We start from the raw sequence: 18,301 nt of genomic DNA, 5'->3' as shown, positions 1-18,301 counted from the left end.
GTGATTTAGGAAAAAATACAAGTAAACATAAACCATTTTGATTTGTAGACTTCCAGAATAACTGTTGATAAAGAAGAGAAGAAATGTGTACAGAATCCTAAATAATTAGTGCAACCTTCAATGGTTGTGTTTTTTAAAAATGTTTTTAGAGATGATTTGCACTAAAATGGTACAATATACCTCTCTAAATTGTTTAAATGTCCTTTGTCAACACATTTTATTTTGTTATTGCACATCAAATTTGTAAAGATGTTCCTTTAAAATTAGGTTACCTTTTACTTTTCCCAACCTACCTATTTAAAAGGTAACTTTTACTCTGTGTACATTAAATGAACTACTTTTACTTTGTAACAGGTTATTTTACTTGTATGTAAATAGTCTTCAAAGTAATAGTGTTTTTACTATTTTACTATTTACTAAGAATATTTTAGTACTCTTTCCACCTCTGTCCTTGGAAAACAGGACAGAATTTAAAGAAACAGAGCAAGGGTATTGTCACAGATCCCCGCAGGTCCAGGTCATCTGTGCCTCCTTCTTGCTCCCCCTTCTTGCAGTCCCCTGCTGCCAGCTTCTGGATCCAGTGCTCTGCGTGCTTCCTGTTCCAAGTAAGGTGATTCTCTGTCAGCTCCTCCCTTGCCTCAGAGAACCAGAGTATTCCACTCTGAAGAACACCTGAAGATTATCCCAGCAACAGCACGCCCTCTGCTGATGTCTGCGGCTCACCTGATCCACACCCATCACCTGACATTCCCTTTTTAAGGAAGTGACCTGGCAACAGGAACTTGCCTGAACAAGGAGTTCCTTTGGCTCCGCTTCCAGATTCCTGTTGTTTGTTTCTACTGTTCCAGATTCTCCGTGTATGGACCGGCTTGTCTCCTGACTACTCTTGTGACTACGCTGCCTGCCCTGCCCTCTTGCCTGTTTACTGACCAACCTTGTTCGCTGCCTGCCCTGACTTTTTGGCTCGTCTGACTACTCTCTTGGATTCCCCTTTTGCACTACGTTTTGTTCCTGCTGTTAGCAGTCACCTGCTTTGGCGGGCACGGGGGCCACAACCTGATAGCTTGCCGCACAACATCCTTACCTCTAGAGAAGACCAAGCTACTGCTTAGTCCCTGCGCCCTGTGCACGTCTCCACCCACAGGGTAGGTGACACAGTGAGTCCACCACTTGGCCCTGTGGAGCCGTGACAGATTTAGGTGGCTTATATGAATGCAACCAGTAGCTAACAACAGGACTAAGCAAACTAATAGCAGAAATCAACCACAAACAATAACAGTTATAGACCACAAGTAACCAATGATGACTACTAAAAAGTCCCTATCATTTCGGGAAAAGAAAAAGATATAACCAAAACTAGAAAGAACCATACCAGAATGCATGTATATCTCAGAGGAATAAGAAATAAGAGGAAAAAGGCTGCAGAAGAAGCAATTTCATCAGACCACAAAGACTGGCAATAAGATGAAGAGCTGTGGACAATGAAGTTGATTTACAAAAGTTTAGACTGTTCGCATACAGACTTAAATTATCACTCTGCAATGGAATTTTCACTTAGCTAAGTGAATGAAGTGATCATTTATACAGAAAAAAATACCCAATCAGGAGCAGGAAATGTAAAAAAACATGAGTTTTTGCAGGTACACAATTGGATTGATAAAGTCAATAAAGCTTTATCCTATTCACAAATATAACTGGAAATTCCCATGAAGCGTGAGATGTCATAACATACCTACTAACACATGTTAAAAAGGTGAAGGTTGTCAACACTTAATAAACACATGGGGCATTTGCTGAGTTTGAAGATACTTTGTGTACCAGTTGCAAAATGAATTATACCTCTATTGATGCTATCAACCTAAAATCCCATTTGCATACTTTATATATTCTGTTTTTTGGGCAAACATTCATAACTATGTACTATTTGGGCAATCCCATACAAATATATTGTACTACAAACTGTGTTGTTTAAGCGTTTGGTGTGCTGGTAAACTATTTTGTTTAATTTTTCTGTTTCTTACCCATCACTTTAAGCTAAGGTTACACAGGTAATAAATCTCTAATGACAAGTAAAATGTGGAGAATACAAGCTACCGATTATCTTGATTTTGTTTCTGCTTTGTACAGCTTTTTCTCATGTAATTTCTGTAATACACTTAATGTGGACCTAAACTAAAATTTTTTACCTTACATACAAGGGTGGGCAACTCTTAAAAAAAAAGGGTAAAGCCCCTCTGCTTTCTGTCTTGAGCACCACAGGTATCAAGACAGAATGGTAGTGAAGAGCATCCTGGGAAACCCGTGTCATAGATCCCAGGAGGCTTCTGGCTGCTCAGAGATCTGGCATGTGCAGAAGGAGCTTTTTCTTCAAAGGGGGAAAAAAATCCTGATCCCATACATGCACAGTGAGATCGGCACTCTTTACCCTCTCTAGGGTACCTGATCTCCAGCCGGCCCAGTGCGAAATGGCGGCACCTAGCTAAAGTCAACTGAAATTTGCTGTTAGACTTCATTCATGGTATGTTCTATTGAAACTTTTCAAACTCTGTGAAAACCTTTATTTCGTATTTAACATCAAAACTTACTGTATAATACACATGTAAAATCCAGAAATAATTTTCCATCTCACATTATTTTTATCTTTTGGCATGATTGCAAAGCTTGCCAAATGCCTCAGTTTTAGTTTCAGTAAAAAGTGTGTTTTTTTTTCTTACAAAGTCATTAATAAGGCCAGAGATACATAGGCAATATCAGTTATATATATGTTACTGATTTTAAACCACTTTTATGTGCCTGTAATAGGATGACAGACAACAAGCAGTTGAAAATATACTGTATGAAGCAAAGTAACTGATTCACCTGTGTAGTACAAGACTTACTCATCCTCCAACATATTGATATGTTTTTATTTTTGATTGCATTTGCCCCATGTGATTCTTGCTTAGTTTGCAATCACAATAACTTTTTTTGTATTCCTTTATAATAGTTAGACAACCTACTGGGAAAAGTGTGTCACATGCTGACACTTGTTACAAAAGACAATATAACCATCCATAAATAAACACATACTTCTGTGATCTGTGTTGGCACAAAAATGTATTTACAAGGAAAATTTTATGCTGGTGAGAACTTTTTTTTTTTTTTTTTGGGTCTCTTTGGATTGCCGTGTTTTCGCTCAGCACTATGGTTCCAACTACAGGCTATATCATAACTGTGTCCTGGGGACATATGTTGATGCAAAGGCACGTGGAACCACACTGTATGGCCCAGAACCCAGAAAACATTGATAAAACACATCCAGAATATTCTTCTGGTGACTGTAGATCTGAGGCACAGCCTGTAAAGAAGGCAAAAAATTGCATTTCAGTAACATAGTTGCCATAAGGTACACTGACAATTGAGATATAAATATATATATATATATATATATATATATATATATATAAATATAGATATATATATATATATAGTGGTTTTTCAACTTAGCAGCATGAAGTACCATGATGTAGTAAATCACTTTATTAACGAATGCAATAATAAAAAAATTTGCAATTCTGCACAAGAAGAAATAAAATACATACTCAACATAGGAAAGTAAAATTATAAATCAGAACTAAAGCTAAAAATGTTCCCTTATAGTTATTTCACTGGCTGCTGAACTGGTGCTCTAGTCTCAAATATTTCTGTGGATACAGACTAGATGCAAAGGAATACATACATGGTTGATGGTGCTTTATTTTCCCTGATTGGTGGCAGCCTTGTGGTCTGTCGAGGACACAGCTGGTCTACCAAAACCCAGTTCTACCTCTCCCTGGTACTTATCTTTTAGGCACCTGGGATCTCTCCCTTCAGCTGACTCATTCCTGTTATTTCATGATTTGGGGACCCTGCTTCTCTCTATTTTGGCTGGATGTCCTTGAAAGCTTGTGTAGTATTTACACAGTAGAAACATAAAATTAAAAAAAAAAACTTTCAGATCTAACATACTTCTTCATGGCATTAATTCAACAAGATGTTTGAAACATTTGTTAAGGATTTTGGTCCATATTGACATGATGGCATCATGTAATTGCTGCAGGTTTTCGGCTGAAATATCCATGATGTGAATATCCCCCTTCACAACATCCAAGAGGTGCTGTTTTGGATTGAAATATGGCGAATGTGGAGGCCAGTTGAGTACAGTGAACTCATTGTTCAAGATGATCTAAACTTTGTGACATGGTGCATTATTCTGTTGGAAATAGCCATTAGAAGGATACACTGTGATAATAAAGGAATGGATATCATCAGCAACAATACAATAGTAGACTAAGATATTTAAACCATATTTAAACCATGCTCATTAGGTACTAGGGGGGCACAATGTTTGCCAAGAAAATATCCCACACATCATTATTTATGTTTTTGACACCAAGTTTTGAGCTCACCACCTGAATAAAGTAAAGTTGAGACTCATCAGACCAGGCAGCATTTTTCCAAACTTCTGTTGTCCAATTTTTGTAAGCCCATGTGAATTGTAGCTTCAGCTGTTTAGCTGACAGCTATGGCACCAGGTGTCTGATTCCAAGTTGGATAAGTTGTGGGTTTGGAGATGATGACATTTTGCATACTTCAGTTTTACAAAGTACCTGTCACTGTAGCCTTTCTATCAACTCAGACCGGTTTGTCCATTCACCTCTGACCGCTGGCATTAATGAGGCACTATTGCCACTCACTGGATATTATATTTTGTTTAGACCGCTCCCTGTAAACCCTAGAAATCTTTGTGCCTGGAAACCCCAGCAGATCAACAGTTTATGAAATACTCAGACTAGCTCATCTGGCATTAACAACCATGCCACATTCAAAGTCACCTAAATCACCTTTTTTACCCAGTCTGATTCTCATTTTGTGCAGGGAAACTTCATACATTAGTAACAAAGATTTCCTTCAATTAGACTGAAAAAATTGTGATACATCCCGATGCTTACAATATTGTCATACATTGTGATATATCAAATCATTAGAGTTTTTAGATGTGTTGTATTACAGATTCTTGTCAATCTACAATCCTACTCTGGGCTGTGACAGCTGCGAGGACTTCCATTCTCGGTAGTGCAGCCACATAGTTGTATTACATTAATAGAGGAACTTTAAAAATTCTATTTTAGCAAAGCAAGGGCAGGATGGATTTGCAGTATAACTGTTATTGGGGTTTGTTGGTGAAGAAAAGAAGAATGGGCACAGAACTCACAATTCCTCCTTTTCATTTTTATACCTGTAATTATTACATGTTTTAAAGTTTAATTCTGAGAAGTACTTGAGTAGAATGTTTTACTAATCTTTCCACATCAGTATATACTGTATGCCTTCTAAACATTGTAGACTGTGTGACTGCTGCTGTCATCTATTCTTTATTTACATTGTGTTCTTTGCTGGACAGAAATATACTGATAAGTGGCACTATGTTTTTGTTTCTCCTGTTTGAGAAGCATGCTTCATTCATCATCAAGGTTTTCCAGATATGGATGGGAAGGCAACTTCTGTATTATGGTACATACTATAGGTGTCTGGTGCAGAGGCAGTAAATGACCATTACTAAAAAAAAAACATGATACAGTACTGTGCTTACATTTGTGCAGCTCCCAGGTGCTTAAAAAGTATGCAAATGGGCAATTATAATTTTGTATTAATCAGTTTGGGGAAGGACAGGAGCAAGTGTGGCACTCTACAGGATGTTAGCATGATTCTGTAGTTGCAGTACTGTTACCTGTGATCACCTCTCACATCTATTTTTCTTTTTATTTAATTTATTTATTTATTTATTTTTTAAATTCTCATAGGAAGAACCAAAGTTAATCCACTCAAAACAACCTGACAGCTTGCAAATCCATAAAAAGTTTAGCATGACCCAAGATGGTCTTCTTAACCTTTTAAACCTTTTGTTTTGTTAGTGAGTTTCACAACACCAACAATACTTGCTCATGAGCTGGCAGCACTGGGAAACCATACAGGCCAGCTTTAAACAAAACATGATGAGCTCACCCTTAGAACCCACAGCAGTTCTTAAAAAGTGTTTAACAAACAGCCTTCCTGGACACAGAGAAGCCGTTTGACCGGGTGCATTGACAAGTTTGGCTTTGTATGCCCAGCAAGATCTGGGACTATGTCCTCATGTTCCCACTTATCAGCTAAGCTCTTTTCCTCTGGAGCTTACAAAAGGAATTGTATCCATCAGGGGTGCTCCTAGTTATTTACATCTTGCTGCTGGAACCTTTGGCAGATGGGTTCATGTGGACCCAGATATAAGAGATATCTCTGTGGGTAGAAGGTTTCATTAGATCAATCTGTTTACTGTACAATATGACCCACATAATTACAAACAATGCTTTCCCTTTAAGTGCCACAAAGAGCATGCTTTAACAATTTAGCTGCTTTGTATTAGAAGGTCAACGAGATCAAATCCCAAATACTAAATTTACAAATACCATTTTTTACAAGGTGCAATTGCTCATTTGTAGACATTTTTCCTTTATAGTCAGTGAAGTAGGGCAAGATACCAGCATTTAAATGTTTATTTTCTGGAAACTTCTATACCTTTTTCACAATATAGCTATCAGTTTTCCTAAATACTTTGATATACAGAAAACTCTCACAATGTTCATCTGGAATCACAAACATGTGTGTTATTCCTTATGACCCACTAGGGAAGTTTTGGTGGGATGGGCCTATTTGACATATCAGATTATGGTACTGTCTTTCTGTGGTCTCAACTGTCATACTGGTAGAACCCCTACCTCAAATTAAATCTAAGTGGAAAAAGAATACTCTTTCCTTGATGAACCATGGCAAATACTCATAGCCATTAGGATGAGCCTACCTCCTCCACCTAAGGCTTATCCTAACAAAAAAGTTCTAGCTCCTGGCCTAAGTATATTCTCAGGGTTTTATTCACCCCATTCACATTGCACCATGTCTATATGTCTTATATAGAACCTATGACCTCCTCACCTCAGAGTTGTTGATGTATCAACAAATACAACATCTTCTTCAAAGAGAACAGTTAGATGGACTTTTCCATTTACATGTTTTTTCTGCAGTCTGATTTCAAAACACGTAGATTTCTAAATCTTACAATCTCAAAAGTGATGATCTCAAGTCACTTACCCCCTAGGGTAAAATGGGAATGAGAACTTGGTAGACAATATGCAATTTCACAGTGTACCACGGCCTTTGACCACCAAGCCACTTAATGCACCTACTATTGGGAATAACAAAGAAAAAAAATTCCCAATTAGTAATACCTTACTCCATTTGAACAGGTGAAATTCCTTATAACCCACTCACTATTCGAGGAATTGTGGTTTTTCACTTGTCATTGCACTGTAAATCCTTACGTTCACTTTGGAACTAAATATCCCAGTTCATGTCAAATCTTATCTCCTCTCAGGTGTTCCTTTCTCCTAAATTATCCATCCTCTATTTACACATCTATCATTTCCACCCAGATTGTATACTGTTTTTATTTATGTTCTCCTGTCCGCTAAACCTAACATTATTAGGCTGTGGAGGAACATGCATGCGCCCAACCACCTAGACATGATCAATGATCTCAACTTACAATGCTTTTATGAGAAAATTCTTGGCATTAAAAACCACTCTTATAGAACATTCCAAGTTGATTGGTATCCATGGTTACACCACCCTATGTGTACTCTTTAGCTAGTTTGTTCCTATTGACGCTTTGAATAGAGTGGTATGATGTTGTTTACTACTTTATTATACTCCCCTTTTGTCTCCTTTTGTCCCCTGCTGTCTTCCTCTTCTATCACCTTTTTATGTTCTTTCCTAAAATATTTTAGTATCTTTTATCTCTTGTTGTGTGTATTTTGTATGGTAATGATAAAACAGTGAACCGATAGGTGCTTATATTTTCTGCTGTGTTTGTACTTTGATGGTTCCTCAAAAATAAAAAAAATATTGAACCTAAAAAGCTGTTTCAATCCCTGCAACATGGGTTGGCAGCTACTTCTCTCACCTGTGCTAGAACCTGTGATTGAACCGGAATAAGTGAGTAGCACAGGTTTAGTTCTTCTTGAAACAGAGAGAAGACTACTGGATAGTGACATTTTTAAATGCTTGCTACATCAGTAAACTTGGAGAATTCAATTCAGGTCTTTTAAAAATACAGTATTATGAACAAACATTGTGCATCCACCTCAGAACAAACTTTTCCTGTAATGTGCATACCACATTCTCGTCCCATCAGCAGCCATCCCTCTGTTCTCCTCTGTATCAGTCCTCTGACTCCTATGGGTCCCAGCCAGCACTGGCAGACCCAGCAGCCTTAACAGCATTACCACCATAGGCATGGCCACTTACTGCCTCTTGAACATACTTATAATTGGAGTCAGAAGATCAGAAGTGCCAGGTTATTTATTTCTCAACCCATTAATTACTGTGTTAAAAAATGGATGTTTAGCCAGAATTGTCTGAATATGCCATTCGCTGTCTTGTCCACCTTTGATTGTCATGTTGGAGGCAGTATTCAGTAAAACTGTCACTTGGACTTCACTTTCTGCCACCAGTGTAAAGAGATTGACATCCATTAAAGTTATTCAATCCTGCCAAGGAGTAATAACATAAATTTCACCAACAACCACCCTAGTGCCATCAGCACAACCACCAACAGCACAAATTTTGAACCGATCAAAAAAATGCCACACTGCCGCCATGTTGTTCAAGCTAATTTTTTATTGCTATTTTATCATTTAATGTTGATATTTGATTTGTCAGAAGAAACAATAACCTAAATGTTTTATATTCGCTGAAGGAAATATTTTCCATTAGCAACAATTTAAAATGTTGGGTTTATGCTTGGATATCTGATGACACCTTAATGTACCTTAGCATGAAAGAACCAGTGTTTAGCATGCTCCAGTGCCGGTTTAATATTCCATTAATTTGCTTTGTCTGGTTACAAAATGAAGTAATAAAAGAGATCACTATCCTGTGACTGAGAATATTTTTTACAGGACTCATTTCAATGCCTGACTTTTTTTTTCTATTGTAAACTATTTCTTTGGTATCTCAACAATAAAATATGCCATCACATAAAATAAATATCAATGATGAAGATAAAGGAATTAATAATATCAGTCCTTGCTGTGCTGTATTTGAACAAACTATAGCATAATGAATGTTCAGATTAAAATGTGCGGAAAAAAAATTAGCAAATGTACAGATCAAAGAGTTACATGGAATAGTGATTGTGAACAGAGAAAAATCAAAAAGCCCTGGATGTCACTAACCCAGTTTGACTTGCTTCCAATTGCTCTACTTATGCAATGTTGATTTTTTTTTTCCTCTTGAAGGTAATGACATATTTTCTGAATTGCAAAGGCAGATTTTCCAGAAAGAAATGTTTTTATTTTAGTCTACTTAAGGACAAGCTAGAGATAAACAATCAAAAATAATAAACTTCGCAATTTAGGTATTGCATTTCAAATATACTATTAACAGAAGATGTCATCATTGCAATAATATAAAATGTCTAATACCCAAAGTGTAAAAATACTGAATACTTTAAAGAGGTTCCAGTGCTGTTGTGTTTTTTTTATTTAGTCCCTTAACCTTTTGCATACTAGGGATAGGTGAATGACTTTAAAGCAGATCTCCAAACATCAAAATTCCTCCAGCTCAATATTACCCTATCCTGCACAGTTTTTTTCTTGACCTGTGAAAAAAGATATTCAAAATTTGCTGACTTTGTCCCTCATTAGCACCATATACAGCTGTGGGGTAATGCTAATCCAACATTAAAGATATGCCCACACTTTTCAGTGGTCACAGCAACATTGGTGTAACCCTACGTCCGTGTGTCTGAATGGACCCTATGTCTGCACAGCCAAAAGGATGTGTCCACATTACTAGGCATTGGTGTGGACATCTGAAGAAAGACTCAAAAAAACTGAAGATAAGAGAAGACACATTATTTGAAGTTTTAGCTAAGTATATAGAGCTTTTTTTATTGGCACTAATTAGTAAGCGAAGATAGAAGGAGAGACCAAACATGACAAAATGTCACCAACTCTAGCAGATTCAGAAATGTCACTCAGGGGATACTATATGTCATTCCCCTAAACATAAAAATGTAAGGGAAGTGAGGAGATGGGCAGAGGAGCTGAGAGAGTACAGTGAAAAGAAGTCTTTAGTGTGGCAAGTAGGATGGGACAATGCTGGGGTATTGACTCTTTCTGGTGTAGTAAGATTTCCAGCAATTTCAAAAGCACACAAGTCAATAAAATAACTTCAGTAAGGGTAACATCTTAAAATGACTTTATTATTATATGCTTTTGCTTACAGTTTTTAAGTTGTGATCAGATGCAAAAAACAAGTACTACTACTAATGACTGCTATAATTTTCAGTGGCCATGTTTGAGTCCTTGGAGAGGTATAGACTGTCACAGTGGAAAACAAGTAGTGATCCATTTAATTACCCCAAGTAAGCTCATCAGGGTAGGCCTATAGATCACAAATAGCTAAACTGAGTGAACATTCTATAATATATGAAGGAAAATGGGTAAATAAAAATGCATCTCAGCACTCCCAATAAAAGGTCACAATATAATGAAGATAGCTTGTGAATTTTAAATCATGACGTGTAAAGCATAGATGACAACAACATTATTTTGATAATAGCATTTAACATTTCTTAGCAAAGCATGGTTACGATCCTACAGTTTTTGTATTTTGGTGAAAGAATTAGTAAACACATTTCTACAGAATCATAGCACCAATAGAACTTGCTCAATACTCTGTAAGGCACAGTGCAGCTGCCAAATCAGCATGAAGACAAACAGAGTTAGTGGAACATCTGTTTTCTGTTATGATCTGCTTTTTCGCAACAGGTACTGACATAAATATTCTTCTTCTCTTATTTTTTTGGACAGATGTAAAGTTTTCCTCCTGGTGTTGGGATTAAATGTTCCAAGATAATCTCTTTCCATTGTGATATTTATCAAAACATATTTTTTCAACTTAAAAATATCTAAGAAAATATGACAGGTCAATAGATTCTCAATGTGAGATTTCTATTTAAAAAAACTTTTTTTTTCCAATTATAAATTATTAGAATTCAGGTTAGCTAAATAAAAAGTTCTTGAAAATGATTTAAATTCATATTAGACTAATTAAAAAATGTTGGTGGACAGGAGAATCTGACAGATAGGCAGTAATATGCATGTATAGATATAGGTCTAAATGCACGGTATGTATTAAAGCCATTAACATAGTTAACCATAGTCTAACACATTATCATGGGATAACTTTTGAAAGTTGCATAAAGAATTCAGCCTAAGGCACCACTAATGTAAGCCAGATGACATGATACCTTCATTTTGCAGCAAACACTATTCTGCAAATAAGATGTGTAAGGGAAATATGCACTTCAGTTACTTTTATTTTTGCTCTTGTGTAGGTTGTATTGTGTGTGTGGGAAGAAGCGCAATGGTAAACTGGTACCATTAACGTTAGTAAGGCCCTTTTCATACTTGCAGTTGCAAACTGTGAGGTAAACCTCTCCCAAGCACTTAGTAAGCTGCTGCTAGGCGCCCAGAAGTGACAAACCATGTCACAGGTTAATGGATTTGCAAAGATTGGGGCTGACTTATGAAACCTCTCCAAGACTGGGGAAGATAGACTATCATGAGTGAACTTGGGTGATCCAGCAATCCTGAAATGGATTTGGTTTAGAATTGAAAACATGTACCAATGAGTTTTAAGAAATCCATTCCAGGTTTATTGGGTAACCAAGGATCTCCCATGATAGTTTATCTTCTCCAGTTTTGGGGAGTTTTAATAATTCAGGCCTAATGTCTTGCATTTGCAGTTGAGGTGTGGTTCTTCCTCCAGAAAAGGAAAAGCAAATGCATGTCCAGAAGCAACACGTCCTGGAATTGTGCTCCAACTCCACCACAAAACAAGTATATGTATAATACATAGCACATGCAAAATGGTTCTAAGCCGCTCCTATTTGGTATAGCACTAGTACTCACCAGACACCAGTCCCCCAATCTAACACCCCCGTCTTAACTTATAGCAAGCCCCTGCTCAGCCTCTAGAGACTGATTGAATTTCCAAGCACACGGTTGCCCCAGGACCCCAGCGTGCAAGGGATGGCATCTGGGGAACAGCTGGCAAAGGACCAGGAGCCTCTGAATGGGCGACCAGTCCACCAGACAAGGGAGCCAGGGAGTAGCACAAGCTGGAGTCGGGGTCACGGGCAAAAGGTCAGTCCAGGCAGTGTACAATCAATAGGTCAGGATTAGGCAAAGATCTGCAACAGTAAATCAAGCGAAACATACACCAGCAATAGATCAACCCAGCTAAATGCTACAACAGGCCCAGCAGAGAGGCTATAAAGCCTAGGATGGAGATCAGGAACTACTCTGCTCATTAGTCTCAGCACAACTGTAAATCCCCTTAAGCTGCACACAGTCAGAGCGCAGGGGATGCTAAGAGACCATTCACAGCCAAAGGGAAACTGGGGATGTCGCAGGCTGCAGAGGAGAGGACTGCCAGCTATTTGCCTGATCCACCCTGTTGCTGCAAGCAATGTCGAGGAGAATAAACAGGGTGCACTGTCCTGCGTTTGCCTACAGCACAGGATTGCTGGCTAGATAATGGTCTCCTAACAATTATGTTAATTGATTAATAAATAAAAATCTGTCAACACAATGGAAATGGGAATTTAAGGAATTTCTACGCAAGCTGTAATAGGACACCAGGCACTGGAAACCCAACTGCTTTGGCATACAAGATAACATAGAGGGTTCACGGGCACTTGCATGTGTGTCAATAATTCAGAATTTTAGAGTTCAGCAATCCTCATTTCCATTTCCAAACTTCTTTTGGTATTTAGCAGATTTTTTCAATTTTTTTTTAAAAGCAACCACTGTAACTCTATTTTCTGAACAGATTTGTATTTCAAAGTAAAAACAAAAATCAAAGTGCTGTAATATGCTGCATACTAATGCTCTTGACAAATCATTTACATTCTAAATTTAATCCTTATGCTAATCAGAAAGTTAAAGTAAGGCATAAACTTTGCCTTTCTAATGAAAAGTAAATATTTTGGTAGAATGATTGCTAAACAAAGAAAAGAATCAATATTACTCAAACAGAGCCAAGGGCCAATTACTATGACATGTAATTGGGATGATGACACTTATCTTGTCAAAAGTGAAACTAACACCCCCGCACACATTTCTTATCTTAATAAGAGAATAAACAGTATTCTACATTAGTGTTACTTAAAAGAGGAAACATATCTTTCAGAATAGGATAAAAATAACACTGATCACTGCACTTGACTGCCTGAAACAGCTGTGTAATATTCCATTCACAATGTGATTGAATATACTTAATATCCAATTTGCAACATTTTATAAACACATTTCACCAGAAAATATTTTTTACTAAAATTGCATTTTCAACAGTAACACTTATATTTACAAATTGTGATAATTATCTACTTGAAGATCTTTTTTGTAGTTCAGAATTGTTGAAAATACTGTAATTGCCTAGACAGATTGAACTGCACAGTTTATATTAAAAACAGAAACGGATTATGAGGAAAAGATTTATTTGAAATAGTGTAGGCATACTTATGTACAATAAGTTCAAATAAAGGTTACAACAGAAGTACAAGTTAGAAAGGCTTAGTAACTACTGGATAGTCACTATAATATTCAAAAGTGTATTAACATATACAACAACTTGTGAGATACACAGCAATTAGGGAAAAAAACAGTCCTACCCCAAAATATCCACTTGGACCAGTCGGGTTATTATAGATAACCTGATCATACTAGAAGGATGGACATTCAGAAAGTGCATGACCTATACAGACAGCAGTCTCTCCAAACTTTTATTACTGGGTACCATTTTTGGAATTTTTTCTATTTCTTTGCATTATAAATTTTAATCACTGAATATAAGGGGAAGGTAGCCCAGTAGAAAGAAGCATATGAAAAAAGTGAGTGGGGGTTAGGGGGATAGGAAAAGTAAGAGAAGTCAGACAATCTAACTCCAACTACCAAATGTCCAAGTGGCACTTATGGGAAAGTCCAAAAGTCTCTTTAGTGAAAATATGTCCCATACACTTATCCCACATGCCTTTAATGTTGGAGGTAAAGTCCTCCATATGTATGATATTGTTATCCTGCAAAAACACAAATGAATAGGTGGAGGGAACTGCAAGAATGCCAAGTAGGCCCAAAAAGGCTCTACTATAATGCACTATTTGTACTCAGAATAGGGACAACAATTTACCATTAAAAATGTGAGGCAATACAGTAGACTGACACTTCTAGGATCCCCAGGCCCCTCACTGATTTTTAGTACAGCTTCCAATTCATTCAGGGACCTTTATTGTTCTATATGAAATTGAAAATACGAGAGCGGTGTTGCACCTCAAGATTGTTTATGAATATGTAAATAGATATGTATATGTATAAAGGGGTATATATATATATATATATATATATATAGATGTATTCATAGATGTATGAATAGGTATATGTGTTCAGGGATTTATGTATATAGTACCCTGCTGGAGATATCCTAATAGTGAGACTGTATCTAAGTAAACATGAAAACCTTTTGTATCTTTGTACTGGCCTCTGGCCCGCCTAGGGGTCTCTAATTCAAGGACTTTACAGGAACAACAAGAGGTAGTAAATACCAATAGAGGGTTTGATTAAACTGTTTGAATGACTAGCTATTATTTGTGCATGAACCTTCTTTAATTGAATATCTATATGCATTGATAGGGGATATAATTTCCATATTTATGCAGATAAATATATACCTAAATAACAGCGGAAAGTTATGCAACAGGCTAGAATAGGCTCGAATACTTGGTAGTACATTTATTGAACAATTACAATTTAGAATTGAAACAATATACAAAGCCCACTATTGTAAATTAACGTGACTTTATCTTAGTTAATAAGGGTAGAGAATTCAATTGAAATAAGTGTAACAAATTCTGGTCTATTTGAAGGGAAAGAATTATTATTATTATTATTATTATTAAAGAATCATTTAAAAGCTTCTGAAGATCTGATGGCTAAAAGACATTAAGTGTTTCTGATTTGGATTAGGGACAAGGCATAAGCGTGATGTGATGCAACTTATTTAAAGAGACACCCTGTCTCCCTGTACACAGTTTTCTTAAGCAATATTATTTTATAAATCTGAGCAGTGTTTCCTGTGTGGAGATCCTGGCATTAACAGCATTTTTTTCTAGTAAACTGTTAAGCCACTGCCTCACACATAGCAATAGCGTTGCCAGCTTGCCGTGTGTGTTTCTTCAGTTGTCCCGTGCGATGTCTGTCAGGTCCAATAGAAAAGCAGTCCAATGGGCAATTGCTGGAGTTCCCACACGGTTAAATATGAAGCAGTGGTTTAGCATCAGCCTTGTGTTGTTACCAAGGATCTCTAAGTTAGCAACTTTGCAACAAGTTCACAAAACATTATTGCTTAGGAAAACTAGACATATGCCAGATGGCAACATGCTAAAAATTAGATTTTGAGTGTTAATAGACTTTAAATGCAGAATTTGCCCTGCTGTTAATGCTTTCCTATAATCTACTTTTTGACAGTACATGCAGTTATTTGGCATTTAATATATTAAAGAGGAACAAAACTGAAAAATGCCTAAAACAAAAAAAAAATACACTTAACTTCAATCCCGGAGGGCAGTCCGATCCATCTGGAGGTGTCTTCTAACAGGTTCCCCGTCGTCCCGGTATCTGTCCCCTAGGCAGGGCACCGGGTGACGCCATTTTTTCCTTTTCTTCTTGGTTCTTCTTCCTATGTTAACCGACCCACGCGTGAGATCAGGTGAAGTAGGTTGGAAAAAAACTTGCCGATCTCACTGCGCATGCATGAGATCGGCAAATTTCTCTCTTTTCACAAAAAGGCTCCTTCTGCGCATGGCCGAGATGCTCGGAAGGAGCACCCAAGAGCTTCCCAGGATGTGTGACGTAGGTATCCCAGGAGGCTTTGTGCTCCCATTCATTCTCAATCCCCTAGGTGATCAAGAATTAGGGGGTGGTGCTGCACCCTTTTTTTTTAAAAAAAAAAGGGTGTTGCAGTTAAAAAACAAAACAACAGAATTTTTACTTATCATAAAAGGGTAGACAACCCTAAAGTAAAATTTCTGAGTTTAGTTACCCTTTAATATACATTTTAAGGTTATATATATGTATTTCAAAATAAAAGTATTAAAAAAAGTGAAAGGTTATTTTTGTTCTAAAAGAAAAAATAGAAAAAGGCACAAAGAGAACATTTAATCCTTATACAACCTTCAGACATTAGAGGCATCTAGAACCTGGGACTACTTAATCAGACAACAGAGGAAAAAGCTTGTGCTAATGGGATGCTATTAATTAAATTGCAATGGTGACAGTCAGGGCACTATCTCATGGAAAGGGTCATTAAAGCAGTGGAAGGTTCTATGTGATAGTGCAGCATTTAAAATGTTAGTAGTTTAATTAATACCACTATTGTGGTAAGATTAATTTAGGTCTTAATTTACAGGAGAGAAATTACATAGCACTCTGCTGTCTGATGTATTTATTTCTAATTGCGCTTTCCCACAGAGCCATGATAAAAATCTAATTTGCCTGAAGCCAAAATGGTAATAGAAGACAAATAGAGTGATCGTAAATAATAAATATTTTATTATTGTTGTTTTTTTTTTTTATAGATTTCATTGTGCACTATCTATTTAGCACTATATAACCTATTTGTGGACTATAAATGGCATTGTGAAAATGATTTTTTTTGTGTTGCAGAATGAATGTGATACATGTCCTATGAGCAATGTGTCATGCTCCAATAAACTTTGTTTTTCCAGCACCAGCAGTAATGCGGTCTAAAACAGAAGTTGTGAGTAAGACCCAGCAGGTCCATCCAGTAAAGACTTTTTGAAGAAAACAGGAGGGTCAACACAAGACATGCCACAGTATGAGATCTGAATTATAGGAAACCTTTGCAAGAAGCAAAACATTTTGGGGTGGAATACTTCATTTATCTGGGAGAAATGCTAAAACAGGACACCAAGGTTCAAGTAACAATACAAATGGCTCTGGAATTTAGATGATAACTTGATTTTACTTTCTGATGTGGTGTGAATAAATCTACCAGGCTCAGTTCATCATTGGTGCAAGGGTATTTCATTTTCATAAACTTATGTATTTGCAGTTCCAAATGCAGGTAACAAAGTGTCACAAACAATGATCATCTCAAAACTTTCTATATGTCACAGCTCCAGCTCAGGCAAAAGACTGCAGTGCCCAGCAAAGTAATTTTGGAAGAAACTGTCTCTTCTAGATTTGGTCACCCTCTTAAGGACAAATTAAACACAAGCCATATTATACCTTCTTGCAGATCCTTTCTCTGTTAGCTTTTTCCCAGCATCAACTAGAAGTTGAACTGCTGGGAACCTTGCTTGTCCTTTCCAGCAATCCCTGATCTGGGCCCTGGAATGTTAGGGGACTGGGGGGCCCGGGGTCAGCAAGCCCACAACACCTGAGCCCCTTATTCCTTCATCTCCGGGAAAGCTCATATATTTTATTCTCCAGACATTTATCCATTTTGAACCTCTCACCCTAATAGGCACCAGACTTGCTGATAGATTTCTACCTCATTACAATCAGACTTTTTCTCAGCAACAGAAGGTAGCCTACTATTGTCCCCAAAGGACAGAGTCCACAATTTTCTAAAAAACACATATACCCTGCCCCCTCCTACTTCTGGATTAACTACTACTACTAGCTGGGGAGATGGTGGCTTCTACTGATAACATTGTTCTGGAAATGCTAGATACCATGCAACCATGCTGATGGCTTTAATACTTTGGGACCCAGGACAAAAAAGCAGAACTCCTAAATCTGAACTTCTTAACTGCACACTTGTTGGTCAAAACATTCTGAAGCCCCTTGAAGCCAATGATACAGCTTTTTTTTCAGAAGCAGACTGTTAGACTTGCATTTAAAGAAAAGAACTGAAAGCACAAACCACTGCGTTGTGCTATCGTAATAGTCTTACTTATATTAGGCTGACTGTATCCATGTATAAAACTGCAAAAAATAGATAATGGACGAAGACAAAAAAACTTTATGTCCCAGTAACTATACCCACTGGTTTACAATAAATATACATAAAGTATATAGAGCACCACTCCATTTTTTTAGAATAGGAAACAGTTTGGTATTGACACTTTCTCTATATATCCTGCTTTACACAAATG

The 18,301-nt window shown here is 37.1% G+C and overlaps 1 long non-coding RNA gene across 1 annotated transcript; it reads left to right on the top strand.

The window, feature by feature from the left end:
* Positions 1-10,807: 10,807 nt before the first annotated feature.
* On the top strand, positions 10,808-17,204 carry LOC140321958 (uncharacterized). Its single transcript, XR_011919080.1, has 2 exons — positions 10,808-10,889; positions 16,907-17,204. It is a non-coding gene; the product is annotated as an uncharacterized lncRNA (long non-coding RNA).
* The last annotated feature ends 1,097 nt before the right edge of the window (positions 17,205-18,301 follow it).

Source organism: Pyxicephalus adspersus, chromosome 1 (genome assembly GCF_032062135.1).
Source record: "Pyxicephalus adspersus chromosome 1, UCB_Pads_2.0, whole genome shotgun sequence".
Classification (NCBI taxonomy): domain Eukaryota; kingdom Metazoa; phylum Chordata; class Amphibia; order Anura; family Pyxicephalidae; genus Pyxicephalus; species Pyxicephalus adspersus.
Note: the sequence above shows the minus strand (reverse complement) of the source record. Positions and strands in the feature narration are given on the sequence as shown.